The sequence below is a fragment of the Coturnix japonica genome, chromosome 11, assembly GCF_001577835.2.
Source record: "Coturnix japonica isolate 7356 chromosome 11, Coturnix japonica 2.1, whole genome shotgun sequence".
Taxonomy (NCBI): Eukaryota; Metazoa; Chordata; class Aves; order Galliformes; family Phasianidae; genus Coturnix; species Coturnix japonica.
The window spans coordinates 17,575,875-17,589,515 of NC_029526.1; the positions used below are offsets into that span (position 1 = coordinate 17,575,875).

Here is a 13,641-nt window from a genome sequence, read left to right on the forward strand (position 1 = left end):
CTTTAAATCTTTAACAAATCTCTCATTAATCCCAGCCAAGTAGATTAAAGCTGGCTGCAGGCTTTAAATGGAAGCAAGCCCATCACTTGTACAACAGAGAAAATGTATATAACAAAACATGGTCAGACAGACAGGCTGCAACGTGCACTTCCTCTGTTCCTGGCCTACGTGAAATGAGAATGGCAGCCAGGGCACTGGGCCTGGGTTCAAATGAAGACAAATTTTCAGCGAGATGATACTGTACAGCCTGATTTAAAACATCAGAGGTGCTACAGGCAGATACTGTCTATGCACTGCAGACACAGGAAATTAGAGCATTGTGAGAGAAACAAGGCAAGGTGCTAAAGTCTGACATCAACATCAGGATCCTTCTCAGTGTTTAGCCTGATGTTAGTGTCCTGACCACCAGAAAGTGCTGTTTATGACCTTTGTCAGGCCATGGTCCACTGGAACTGGTCTGTATTTGTAGACATAACTCTGGTTGGCAATTAAATGGTTAAATATCTTAGAAGAATAAAATTCAACCGAATATTTTCGTTGTTTCAGTAACTGAAGGAGCAGATTGCGTAGAATTAGACTCTTAGCTGGAATTATTTGTGGTTTTCCTTTCTTGGAACCTTGTGTTCTTTTTCTAAACATGGAATCCCAAGTGCAAAGTACATAAACACTGCTGGCTATCAGCGCCTCAAGCACTGCTGAGAGCTCCCAGGGAAGGCCAGCCTTACCTTAATTAGGTGTTCCTGCTGTAGCTCTGGGACTTGCTCTCAGCTGGTGCCTTCCCCTTTCTCACCTGCCTGCCCACCCTATTTCCTGCTCACATCCTGCCCCGGCTCCTGCTCTCACACGGCCACATGCCATCTGTCATTCCTTCTCACGTTTTGTCTGTCCTGGTGCCCTGTTTCAGTGCACTTATTTCCCTTGCTATCTCAGTGGTCTGGTGTTCTCTGTCGCTTCCTTTAGCTGATCACAGTGCTGTACTCAGACTAATGACGGGGATGGTCTGCTCCAGCATCCACATATGTGTGTTTCAAGGGCAGCAGCATGATGACTGGTGCCAAAAGTGACAGCAATATCTACTGAATCTGGAGTTGCCTGTCTGCATGGAAGCACTGACGGCAGTTCCTGAAGATGCAAAGTGACAATCAGGCCAGTGGCAGGTTTTCTGAGTCCAGAGGCACAGGATAAATCTTAAGAAAGGACAAATGCTGCTTGACCAGCAAAGCCTGAGCGAGTCCGAGCTCCACAGCAGAGCCCTTGGCATTTCTGCCACGTGACAGGCAGTGTGCTGCTCTTTCAGTCTGAGGGTGCTTCATGCGTGGGGCAGGTGGTCACGTCCCTGTTCTCTGCCTCACGGGGGGGGCAGGCAGATCAACAGACCTGATGCTGGTGATCCAGAACATGTGCTGTACTTCAGCAGTAGACGGGGATATTGTGCTGAGAATATCTGAGATCTTCCTCCCCAAATAGTCAGCTTCCTCACCCAGCAAATTGCCTAGAGGTGCAATAAGTAGGTTAATGCTTGCTTTAGGGTTAGCCTGAGGGTGAGAGTTCCCCATAGACACAGCAGAGTTGCTTTTGTTCTGTGTGTGTGTGAGTTCATGCGCATGAAAGCCTTCAAGGTGAATCCCTACCGCTCCTGCTTCCTTGTTGTGTGCCCTTCCCTCCTCATTTCTGCCACAGCGGTGGAAACCTGCATAACCCTGTGGCTGATTAGGGAGCAGTCCTCTACAATACCAGGTCTGGTTTTTCCATTAATTCTATCTTCATTGATACCTCGAGTCATTCTTTACAGTTTTGACTCTCTTGTTTGCAAGAGCAAGTAGAAAGAGCAAGGGACAACAGAGAAACAGAATACGTTTTTAAGGTGGAAATTACATCTCTAGGTCCGATTTGCACTCTGCAAACATTAATATATTATAACACAGAGACATGACTATTACTTCGACTCATATTTCCAACATGCAGCCCATGTGTTAGATTCATTCCTTACTCTCTGGTCTCAGAATCTGGTGGCACAAGCTGCAGGCAGCTGAGTGTCTCATTGAAGAGAGACAAAAACTAGTGGCATCTTTGGTGCCGCACCTCAGATCAAAGCAAGCTGCAATGATCTAATTTCTGTAGGGAGAACTGCAGCCCTGGCATTGGTGCCCCAGGACATGTGGGTATTTCCCTAATCCAGGTCTTGCAGCCTGGATTCAGCTCTCTGCCAGATCAGCACGGAGAGGCAGGACTAAAGTAATGTGCTGAATGTTTCAAACAGGTTCAGTCAATAGTCTTGTGTCTGACCAGAGCTGGCTGTTCTCGGAAGATCCCAGGCTGGTCTGCTTCAGGAAAGGAATGTGACCAAAGACTTAAGTCTGTGCTCTGTCGTGTGCATAACCCGGAGGGCAGAGAAAGGTGCTGTTGCAGAACCTGGCTCTCATACACTTTTTTTTTTTGTAGCTTCTCAAGACCTGACTTGGTCACCAAGGCCACATTCAGGTTACCATTGTACTTTTTCAGCAGTGGCTTGGTTTACTTTTCACTTCAGCCTCACCAGGGCAAATGATCAAGCAAGAAGTAATGAGGCCTCAGGTTGTTTTTAAAAGAGCGACTTATTTGTTGGTCAAATACTCGATTCAGGTAAGCAAATCACAATCAGAAAAAGGCAAAAGAGGTGCCAGGTCTCTGCCCCAGGTGACCCTGAGCTCAGTCAGCAAACTTCAGAGCAGCACAGCTGCTCCTGTGCTCAGCTGTGTGATTGGTGCACGGAAGCCCAGTCCTGGAGGAAACCCAGGTGATGACACACGGTGATAACTGCAGCTCCCCAGCAGTGATAGGGTTGAAATGGTGGCACTGGAGCTGCAGCTGAGCTTCTCTGGTAGGAACTCAACTGTGGGCAGTCCTGGCTGAAACAAGGCTGTGGTGGGGAAGCAGGAGCTCCGGCACTGAGAGCCTGGGACCAGGAGGAAGCAGAGTGCTGTGCCTCTACAGGTAGGAATGCGGTACCTTCATTTGAAGTGGCTGGCAGAGTTCCTCACGTAGCAGTAGCTAACAGAAACATGTTTGTCCTGCAAGCAAGACTGAGTTATTTCTTTCCTTGGCACGCAGGTTACATGCAGATGATTATATTAGATGGATCATGGCCGTGTGCACCCTCAGTTTCTCTTTCACTGAGAAAATGCAGAAGCAATTGGTGAAATACAGATGGGTGTTTAAAATACAGGAAGTCACCAGGATACGTGCTGGCAGAACTGAACAGCAGCAGTGTGGGCAGGGCGAGGTGGCTGGCATGGCTTGGTAAGCGCTCAGGCAGCTCCGCCTGTACACAGCCGGCCAAGCGCAGTACAGAGCTGCAGAACAAACATAAACCAAATCTGCAGGATTTGCTCTGGCAAAATGTGGCCATACCGACTGAATTGTCCTATACCAGAATATTTAAAGGCCTCACAAAGGAGGCCATAAGCTGCTAAGTATACATTGAAGCACAAGGTGCGAATGTCTGCATGTGCTTCTCAGCCAAGCATGCAAGCACCCAATAAGTGCTTGTCAGCATGTTAAGTGGGTGCAAGGAACCAAGTCCCAGGCACAAAGGCTGCCCAGACCTCCCTTCCTGTAGCCCAGCAGACTCTTTAGAACAGATGAAGGGAGATCCTGTGGATTTTTGCAGTGTTTTAGCCTTGATTTCCCAATTGTATTACTATAGCTAAGAATTTTCTGTTTTCTTTGCTCTTTGTTCTTTGTCTGTGCTGTTTCTTTGAAGCATCCTCCATATTAAAACTTGAATTGTCTTTAAAAATGAAATATTTAACTGGCAAGAAATCCCCTCTAAATATTCTTATCCTCATTTAAAAGAGGCATGTGTTGATTAATTACCTAATTAAGCTGCTCTGAACCCAAATGAAGACTTTGCTCTAGATTTTGCAACAGTTGGGTTAAATCATTTTAAACTGATTCACAAATGCTGCTGTTTTAATTTGGACAGGGCTTTGATTCCTGTTCTGTCATGCCTATGTTCTTTTCCTTGTGTTCTTTTCTCATTTCTCATTCATTCTTCCATTTTTCTGTCTCCCACCCCTCTGTTCTCACCACCCATTGTTGTGGATCCTTTTTTTCTTCAGAGCTTCTCCCTTTTTCTTCACTGTCACTGGCAACTCGCTCCTCATCTCCTGATTCCCACTTGCTGGCTGTCAGCAGCACGCGCCCTCGGGTCCTCTCCCCTCTCCTCCTTCCTGCCAGACTAATTCCAGAGAAGGAAAACAAATCAAATATGTCCATGGTGTAGTGTTGTAAAGTTGTTACGTGCTTCACAGATCAGAAGTAGACACCTGAATTCAAGCACCAAAAATTAGAGGACTCAGCTAATACTTGGATTTCTGCATTCTTAAAGTGTCGATGGCAAAACTCTTTCCTCATGAATGTGCTGAAATTAGGTAACAGTCCTGAAGAATTTAGGTAGTGATGAATATCCTAGAAATTTCCCCAAGGAAATTAATACCAGTGTTCTGCGTGAGGTCTGAAAAGCATGCAGTAAATACAAGCTGAGCCACACACTAATTTGTGTGAGGGAAAAGGAAATACTGATTACTTTTCCTGTATGCATTATCTACCTTACGACTGTCTGAATCCAGGGCACTGTGTGATCGTTAACAGGAGTCCATATTATACAGTAAGTCCCAAATTATGCTGGCAACCTAAATTCTGTCACATCCAGTTTTCTAAAAGTACTTTGTAATTGTTCTACTTTAAGGCACTATTCTTGAATTAAGAAATCAAATCCATTCTCATGCACATCTCCACACTTAGTCCAGTTAATGAAAACAGTAAGGGTTGGTAGTTCTTTGAAAGCTTTCCTTAGTAGTTGATGTTAACAGAGACACCAGAGGATTATTCTGCTATTAATCTGCAGGTAATAGAAGGCCCATTTCTTAAGTACACACAGAAAAGGAGAAGAAGAAATACTGGCTATGACACAAAATGAATTGTCTTTCTCCATGCCCTTCTAACCTAGGGCATGTAGTGTAGGCTGCCAGCCACTGCGTTACAAATTTAAAAGTGCTGGAATCTCTCAGTTCCTTAGCAGGTTGCCTGATGGATTGGTGAGTAATGGACTTGAAGTGTGCATTACTAAGCCCTAAACTAATGGCTAGTTCTTGCCCATGGCTTTTGCTACAGATCATTCATCGTACTATTCATAAGCTCTCTGCCAGTCTGTGTCTGGTACTTGTGCTACTGCTGTTAATGCCATTTGCCTGTATGAACATCCCCTGTGTTTTCAGAACATGGGTAGTAAAGTAAAGCATAGAGTGACATTTCTCCACAAGTTCTCATGCTGCTTTGGAGGATATGCAAAGGATAAGGTGATGAACATGATACTCATTCACTCAGTATTACTCAGACTGTGGCGTGTGAGAAAACACATCCAGTTTTTGCACTGTTGTGCCTAGATGTAGTTATCAAGACTTGGCAGTTGTGTGAGCTATAGGAGGTCCAAACTTCAGAGCAAATAGCATCTCTTGGGATGGCTTCTGGTCTGGCTTTAGTGGACAAGGCAGATATAGGCAGAGGTCTTACGAATAAGTTGACCTGCCTCCAGTTCCCACCATGCTTCAGAAATTTTCTTCTTTCTTTTGACTTCATACTGATGGGACTGCTGGATTACTGCCCAGGAGCTGCTGCTCCCTAGTGTGGCTGAGTCTAGCTGGATTCCTCCCAGCTCCTTTCACTTGGACCACAGCACAGCCATGGGAAATAGCAATCCGCTCAGCCATCACTGTGGTCTGGTGACCCAGCCTGCTTCCATGTGTCTGAGCTATCCAGGACTCTTTCTGATTCCCTAGTCCAATCTGGTAGCTTTGCTGGTAAAGGCTTAGGCCTTACTATGACGTTCTGTGCTCTCTGGTTTTGTGCTTTTGCAAGTTACTTAACAATAAACCCATACAATTCTTTATTAGCATATTCCTAATGAACTTCTGGAAGGAATTAAGCCTTCAAACAAAAGAATTTCCTCTATAACAGTCATAGAAAACATCGCTGCTAAAAACTGCACATCAGAAACAAAATTGTGAGGGGAAAATTATTCAATAGACGGAAAGCTACAGAACTAAAAATAGCAAACCAAGCACAGAACAATTTAAATGTTCTAATTTACTCCACATGTAGGAATGTTGGGCATTTGGAGGGATTAGCTGTATTGAGGTCAGTGTATTCGTGGTGCTATGCATTTTATTCTTGTAGAGAATAACATCTTTTTGCAAGGGCTCTTTTTGTTTGTGTATTTTAATACAGCTTGAGCACCTTTTAATTGCCCCAAGCAGGAAGCGGATTCTAGTTCTTCGTAGTATTCACATTAATTTAACAACCAAAATCTTGGTATTTTGCACACAGAAACAGGTGGAGGGTCTGAAAGGTTACAGACAAAGACAATGATGTTAGAATAAAAAGAGCGAGCACACCATAAAAAAAAATTCCCAGTGAGTATTGTCGGTTTATTTGCATGCTCTTTTAGGAGATGTTTCTGGTAATAAAGCGTCATCAGTCTATTATTTCTCTTGACCAGTCTTTCTCAACCCCCTATAGAAAATCTTACAATTTAACTGAGAATATCTGCTTGTTTCTCATCTTCTAGTTTTAGTTTTCGTTCTTTAACAAGCACAACAGCATGCTGCTCTATCTTCAAAGAGGAAATTAATTCCGTCCGCAAAAGGGTCAAGTGCTAGAAAGTGCATAGCAATGCAGTTTGCATGGCAGGATCCAGGAGATATGATGCTAATAAGATTCTAAGATGAGAACAGCAGACTGGCTCTAGGGATTCAGATGAAGGGTTCTGTAAATTTTAAAAGAAATGGTCTCCAAAAACTAATGATGTCTGCTTTCCAATTCATTAATAATGTGGAGCAGGGAGATGGGAGTGAGAAGCAGGCCATGCTTTGAAATATCAAAATGTAACAAGGAAAAAAACAGTGAGAGCTCATCTCATCGGGGTCATAAAGCTGGGAGAAATAGGCAGGCTGCAGGGGAACACAGTGTCAGCGCCTAGAGGGAAAGAAATTGCGCTGTATGTTCTGCTGTGTGTAATTTATGCACAGACTCTTTGCCGGTGTTGATGTAAAAGTTCCGTGTTGAAAAAGATGTTGCTGTATTGACAGAGCTTGCTCAGTGTTCTTGTTTAAGGTGACTTACTACACAGGATGTCTGATGGATTTAAACAATGCCTCTGAATTGTCTTAGCATATTTACAAATGGCTCTTGGTAAACCTTCCCCTTCACCTTTTTGCATTGCATGCACGAAACTCAGTAACAAGAACCTGAACCTTGTTTGTAGTTAATAGTGGAAGAAAACCCCTCAGGCAAAGCCTAATGAACCAAGAGCAATTCTGAGCTTTCCTCCATAATATCTGGAGAGACTGCGCCTTTCCAAGGGCTGCCTGGACACACCGTGTGACCTTGCTGCTTTACATCATTAAAATTTCCCATTACTGGCGCAGTGTTTGTATGGAGGTGCTATTGTGCAGATATTATGCCGGAGTCTCTCCCTCATGCATGCAGAGTCTGCAGCTAATAGAAAATGTCTGTGCTTGAACAGCTCCGGGAGTGGGAAGGTGTGCGGGAGGAGGATTTGCTCTGACTCTTATTTTGACAAAGCCATTATGACTTGCAGAATGAGGTTAAGGTTTTCCTCCATTCTTCTCATTTTGTCGGTGCGATATTTTCTCATCTCACCTCTGAATCCCCTCCCCCCTCCTCCCCCCGCTACTTCAGCCCATCTGTGCTGGAGCAGCCGCACAGCACTGAGTCTCACTGGGTCCTTCCCGGGTGCGGGGTGGGCACAGGGTGCTGCCCAGAGCGGCTCCATCGCGATGCGGGGCTGCTGGGGGCACTGCGACAGCAGGACCCGACCCCTCCTCGTGGGCACTCAGCTTGGCGCAGGGGTCTGATAAAGCACTGTAAGACTGGCATCTTTTGTTTGCTGCACTGTTTCCTTGAAGCTTTTTCTCCTGTGATCTGTTTTCATGTTCTCTAGGTCCCCTCTGTTTCCTTTCACTTGAGTCACGTTATCTCAGCAGCAAGTCATTCTCCAGGCAAGTGATTTCTCTCAGGTACACAAGCAGGATTCAGAGCAGTATTTAATAAGTGGCAGTTTGTGCTGGGGGTACGGTCTGCTCAGGAGCGCTGTGGTCATGGGGGCTGAGCTGCAGGGCAAACAGCACGGCCAAGTGCTGGGCTTTATGGGCAGTGTCTGAGAGGCAGCTCTTGTGCCTGGCTGGGGGACTGAGCCGAGCTTTGTTCTCTTGCTAAAGCCGCAGAAATGGAGAAGTGGAATCTGAAACCGTGTTTGTGGTTAGCAACACTTTGCCCTTTTTCATCCAGGTACCCTGAAGTTGTCAGTATGGACAGGTATACCCCTGTTGTCCCTAGAGCAAACCATCAATGCACTGTCACCAATTTCAAAAGCCATGGACCTCACCTTTTCCTTCATACTCACGATCTCCATTGAGTGTAAGTCAGACAGACTTCACAGGCCTCGCCTGGAACTGTGTGGATGATACAGCCATGTGTATCAAATCTTCCCCTTCCCTCATGTTTGTCTCTCAGATGCTTCTTGGAGGAAAGATGGGGAATTTGTTTCCTCAGGAAATCTCAAGACAGACTGATAACAATCTTCTTGAAGGTCTTCCAGGGATGTTTCTGCTCCTTATTCAGTCTCCCAGCATAGGGCTACAGAACGACTTGCCTGCAGTCACGGCCAGTCAGTGCAGCAGACGAGTTCACAGCTGCTTTCTGAGGAGACACAGTTGTGTAATCAGGATTGTCTTGTGGCACTGGTCACAATATGAAAAGCAGCTGGTTTATGGAGATCTTTTTCATTGGTGTTCTTAACCAAGACACTTAGCAAAAGAGTTGATTTTAGTCAGTTTTTTTGTTTTCCAGCAGAAACCATGATGGCTTAGAGCTCAGTAGTAACATGGCCATAGCTACCAGGACCATGGCAGTTGTTTTCCTTAGGTCTTTGCTTGAGGTGAAGGGGAAGCGATCCAGCATTTCAGTGCAAAATATATAGATTTCATAAACCCAAATTTCCTGAGTTCTCTGCCCAAGCTGGGCTGAGTGATCTATGATAGCCATCTCAGCCTATCAAAATCATGCATTCCTTTCTGATTTGCTTCAGTTTCCTGCTGACTACTTTTTCCAAACCTTTATCTAAAAGATGAGATAAATACCAGTTTGTTGTTTGTTTTTGTTTGGTTTCTTTTGTTGTTGTTGGAGGAGAAAAAAGTCCAAGAAGTTTTCTGTCTTCAAAACCTAAAGCTTCTGTTCCAAACTGAGAGTCTACTGCTGGACACTTCCTAGTCTTCCTGAGTAACAAACATCAAGCTGCAAGAATCTAAAGACCTGCAAAATGGGGATGGAGGCCTCACAGATCTGCAGCCTGAGACGATGAATTTCAGTTCTATCCTTTCCACTAAAAAGTTTTTCTTAACCTCTTACCATGTAATTTAAGATCATAGCTATTTGTGCTTGCTGCCTGTAGAAAAGCAGGACAGTATGTTAGCTGTTACCCATCTCCTTGCTATCTTCAGGCACTTAGAAATTGTTTAGTTACTGGTTTTCCAAAAGTTGGAACTTAGCTGGCTGATCTATAATTTTCTGACTTGTTTTTCCTCTACTTCTTTGTCATAGGCAGACACCGTTTGCTGTTTGTCAGTCTCCCAATAGCTCATGAGGTCTTAAATGCACTGAATTGCCTGAAGCAGTTTCTTTACACACCCTATGCTGGGACTCCTTATGTCCAGATACTTGGAAAGTATCAAACTGTATCCCACTTAGTTTGAGCCTGAAATCCTGCCTCTTTGTACTTGGTAGCGACTATGATAGCCCTCTGTGTGCTGTTAACCTTAAAAGATCAACAAGAGCAAAATGCTGTGAAGGACTTGTCTTACTTGGCATCACATGTCAATGACTGTCCCCTTCTGTTGAGGAGAAAGCCAACACTTTTCTTACTCTTTCCACTAAATGCATCCATGCTACTTTTCATTTCCTTTGTTGGTTGAACCTCGTGTTGTTTTCCTACACAACGTGACTTTGTATAGGAAGTCCTGCTTCACAGCCCCAGCACATAGACTGGCTGCATGCTGCCACAGCCCCTCTGCCATGGGGGTGAGGCACAGGTCTTCAGAGAGACCGATCCTCGGTGGCATCCTGACTAGCCAAGTGATCCAGGCCCACCTGGGGGCACAGATTCTGCAGTGACCAGCTCTGCTGCAGATCTGAGATAGTCTGTGGCTTCCAAAGCAGGACTCTGTTCTTATGACAGATACCCAAAGGCAGATTTTCTTTTAATTAAATATGAAAATCTATAATGCAGTCAGCATGGTGCCTCTTGGTATGTTTATTCTTATACCCCATTTATTTGCTTTTGTTCTCAACATATGCTTTCATTATGAGGGAGACTTTTATACTGACCATCTGTGCATTATGAAATCTGTGCATTATGAATGAATTTCAGTTAAAACTGGAGGACGTAGGGAGCAGGACAGAGGTCAGTTTTCTTTTTTAATATCTGTGTGCAAATGGGTGTCATCCACAGTTGTGCAATAAACACAGTCTAAACTTTTTCTTCAAATAGCACTGAAATTGCTAAGTTGACACTTCTTAACTGTTGTCTTTAAGTTTTGGGATTAACAGGCTTTTGAGATTAGTGAAGTATTTCATACCTTATATAGTTATCATTTTCTGTCTTTACACGCAGAATATATTTATTGTTCAGTAATATTCTGCCTACATTTTAATGTTTCTCTCTGCAGCCAAAGGGCAAAAAACATCTAATTTTCCCAGCACTGACTGAAGGTGATGGCATTTGTGTGTAACTGTAGTTCTGCATCCAGTCTTTGTTCAAGTCTCAGGGGATGGATTAGGTATCACCGGGCAGAGCTCTGTGGATGTCAATGAAACGAGAAGGGAACTTGTCAAAGCCTGGCTGTCACAGTTACCTAGATCTGCCCTTACTGGAGAGCTGTTACTCTCTCTGGTCTTTGCTTTGCTCTCCCTGACCTCTTGGCATGGCTTGGAATGACAAAGCATCCTGTGTGCACTTTTCTGCCAAGTGTGGGTGCAGGTGTCTCAGAAACAAGCCCTGAAGTGTCCACTGATAGCACATGGTGGTAGAAGAGCTCAGTGCCTCTGCATCCTTGCAAGGAAACTGGAAGCACTGCTATCCAGTGCCCTGCTCTCTGCTATGGGGCAGACTTGAGGGCACCTGGAAACCAAGCAGAGCAGTGCCAGCAGCACGGGCAGCTGCAGTGTTTGGTCTTGCAGTGGTCAGAGCTCTGCAGAACCGCTGCAGGAATCTCTCTCTGTGTAATGACAAGCTTTTAATGCCTCTGCATCTCAGCTTTTACTCCTCCTTCCTCTTTGCCTTGTTATTTTTCCTTTTGACCACTTTTCTATGCTCTTAGGTCAAGGGTTTGCCCTTTGGAAAGAAAAAGCTTAGCTGAAAATTAAGAGGTTTAATCAAAGCTTCTCCAGACAGCATGAACAATCAGCAAACATCGAACTGGAGAAAATGAAGGGCCGTTCAGATGGGAACAGAAGGGGCCCACAGAACTCCCTTTACAAAGGATTTGGTGCCATTTCCACCATCCCACGTGCCACACTCATTATTGCTGAGGTTGAGGGTGAAACCTGGGAGGTGGACAGCAGTGGGGCAAGCGCAGAAGCAAGCAGCGGTTGCTTTTCAATACCAGCACGGTTGGTGACATGTCCAAAGGTTGCAGGAGCTCGCGGGAAGTCTGGGGCAGATGTGCTCTGTTTACTGCCGACATGCACAGTTCTTCTGCAAGAATTGTACTCAATCCCTCCATAACAAAGAGTGTGCGCACTTCCTGTACTTTCACATGCCATTTGGCTGCTTGGCATCATTTGTCCTACTCAAAGCATGTCAGTGCTTGGCACAAAGGTACAAGCAATAGCAAGAGAGTTCTCCTCCATTTTAAAGAAGCGTGTTTTTCTATCTCATCAGGGAGATACCAGAGCTATTATCTGCTAACCTGGATGACCTCTTCGCCCTTCAGCCGCTGCCACAGCCCTCCCTTGTCTGTGACTGTGGAGGTATAATCAGGATTTGCTGCTCCATGCTCTGGGTGGTGCCTTCCAAAGAAACACGTGCTAACTGCCTGCTGCCCCCAGGTGTGGTGGGCACTGGTTTATTTTGGATGTCTGTGTGCAGCGTTGAGACTGTCTGGAGTAGCTTGTGCTTAACTTGGAGTGTCAGTTGTCTACATGCAGGAGACCCCAGAGGCCATTGCAAGTGTCTGTGCTCTGCAAAATGCATGTATTGTCATTGTTCACAGTGGCCTGCACACATGGCCATGAGCAGAATGTAACAAGGGCATGCAGGGATCTTCTGGATTCAAGCTGCTTTTTTGCAAACAATTCACCTCTGCCCCATCTGTTACTGCACCCTTCCCAGTAGAGGAGGTGGCGTGTGCTCTTGATGCACACTGTTTTTCGCTTGGACAAGGGAGGACTGTGGGTGCTGAGCTCCTGTCTTACATTCCCCTGCTGGTGCTGGTATTTTGCAGCAGTAAGGCAGAGACAATGAGCTCTAGCGTTCTGTCTGAGGAGAGTCTGGGTGGGGGGAGAGGGAAAAAGGCTGTTAGATCTATTGTGGGCAATTTAGATTCAGAGACATTTCATCTGCAGTTCCCTCAAGTGTTGAATTGAATAAAACCAGCAGCAGCAGTGGAAGAGGAGGTGGGGGAAGGGCTCTGAGCACTCCCAGCGAAACAAAAAGACACAGCTCGTAAAACAAAACAAAACAAACAAACAAAAAAAAAAACCAACAGAGAACTGCATCCTTGGGCTGAAAACACAGGTCCACAAAGAAAGGGACACACGGCAGAGCCCACTGGGCAGACAGAGAAGGCCCTGGCTGGGCTGGCACTGCTGACAGCTCCCAATGCTCTTGAGCAGCTTACCGGGTTTTACTCCTGGGTTTGGGGATTTTCTAAGAGCTTCTTCTTCCAGCTATAGAATCCAGCAGGAAGAAAAGTGTTCATTTGTTGTTCAAAAAGTAAATAAAATCTACTTCACCTTGTAGTGCTGCAGGAGAAAATTGCAAAAGTGAAACCCTGAAAAGGCTTAAAAATTCAAAAGACAAAGTAACATAGCACTTACAGTCATATAACACTTGATGTTTTGGGAGCTACTCAGGGTTCCCAAATGATGCCATTGGATGGCTGCTCTGCCCTCAGCATTAGGTGTTCCAATTCATTGCCTTTGCAAAGGGAGCCACGGCTGGCTTTCATTTCTGGACGTGCATTGCAGCGTTTCTTTCTCTGGGTCTGCCTGTCCTTCCCCAGGCTCAGCTGAGGGCTGTCTCACACAGCCCCTGAGCCCAGCAAGGCTGGGAGCAGTGTGCATTCTTCTGGGAGAATAAAAGTACAGCAGAAAATCAGTTCCTGGGGGGTCTGCCTTGTTTGAGTTCGATTGCACTGCTTTAGTGTTACTGATTCCAGCTTCTTCTTAAGTCACAGGGAAGCAGCAGTGTCTCCAGGCTGCTCTGTAAATTTGCCTCTTGATATCTGTGGCACTATACTGTGATGCTCTGCTGGCAGCACAGCCCACTGCTGACTGCACCCTTCTTTGCTGCAGCTTTCCAGG

General features: G+C 45.3%; 1 long non-coding RNA gene across 13 annotated transcripts in view; it reads left to right on the forward strand.

Moving 5' to 3' along the window:
• Positions 1–13,641, forward strand: part of LOC107319466 — an 81,694-nt gene that overhangs the window by 54,843 nt on the left and 13,210 nt on the right. The window lies entirely within an intron of this gene.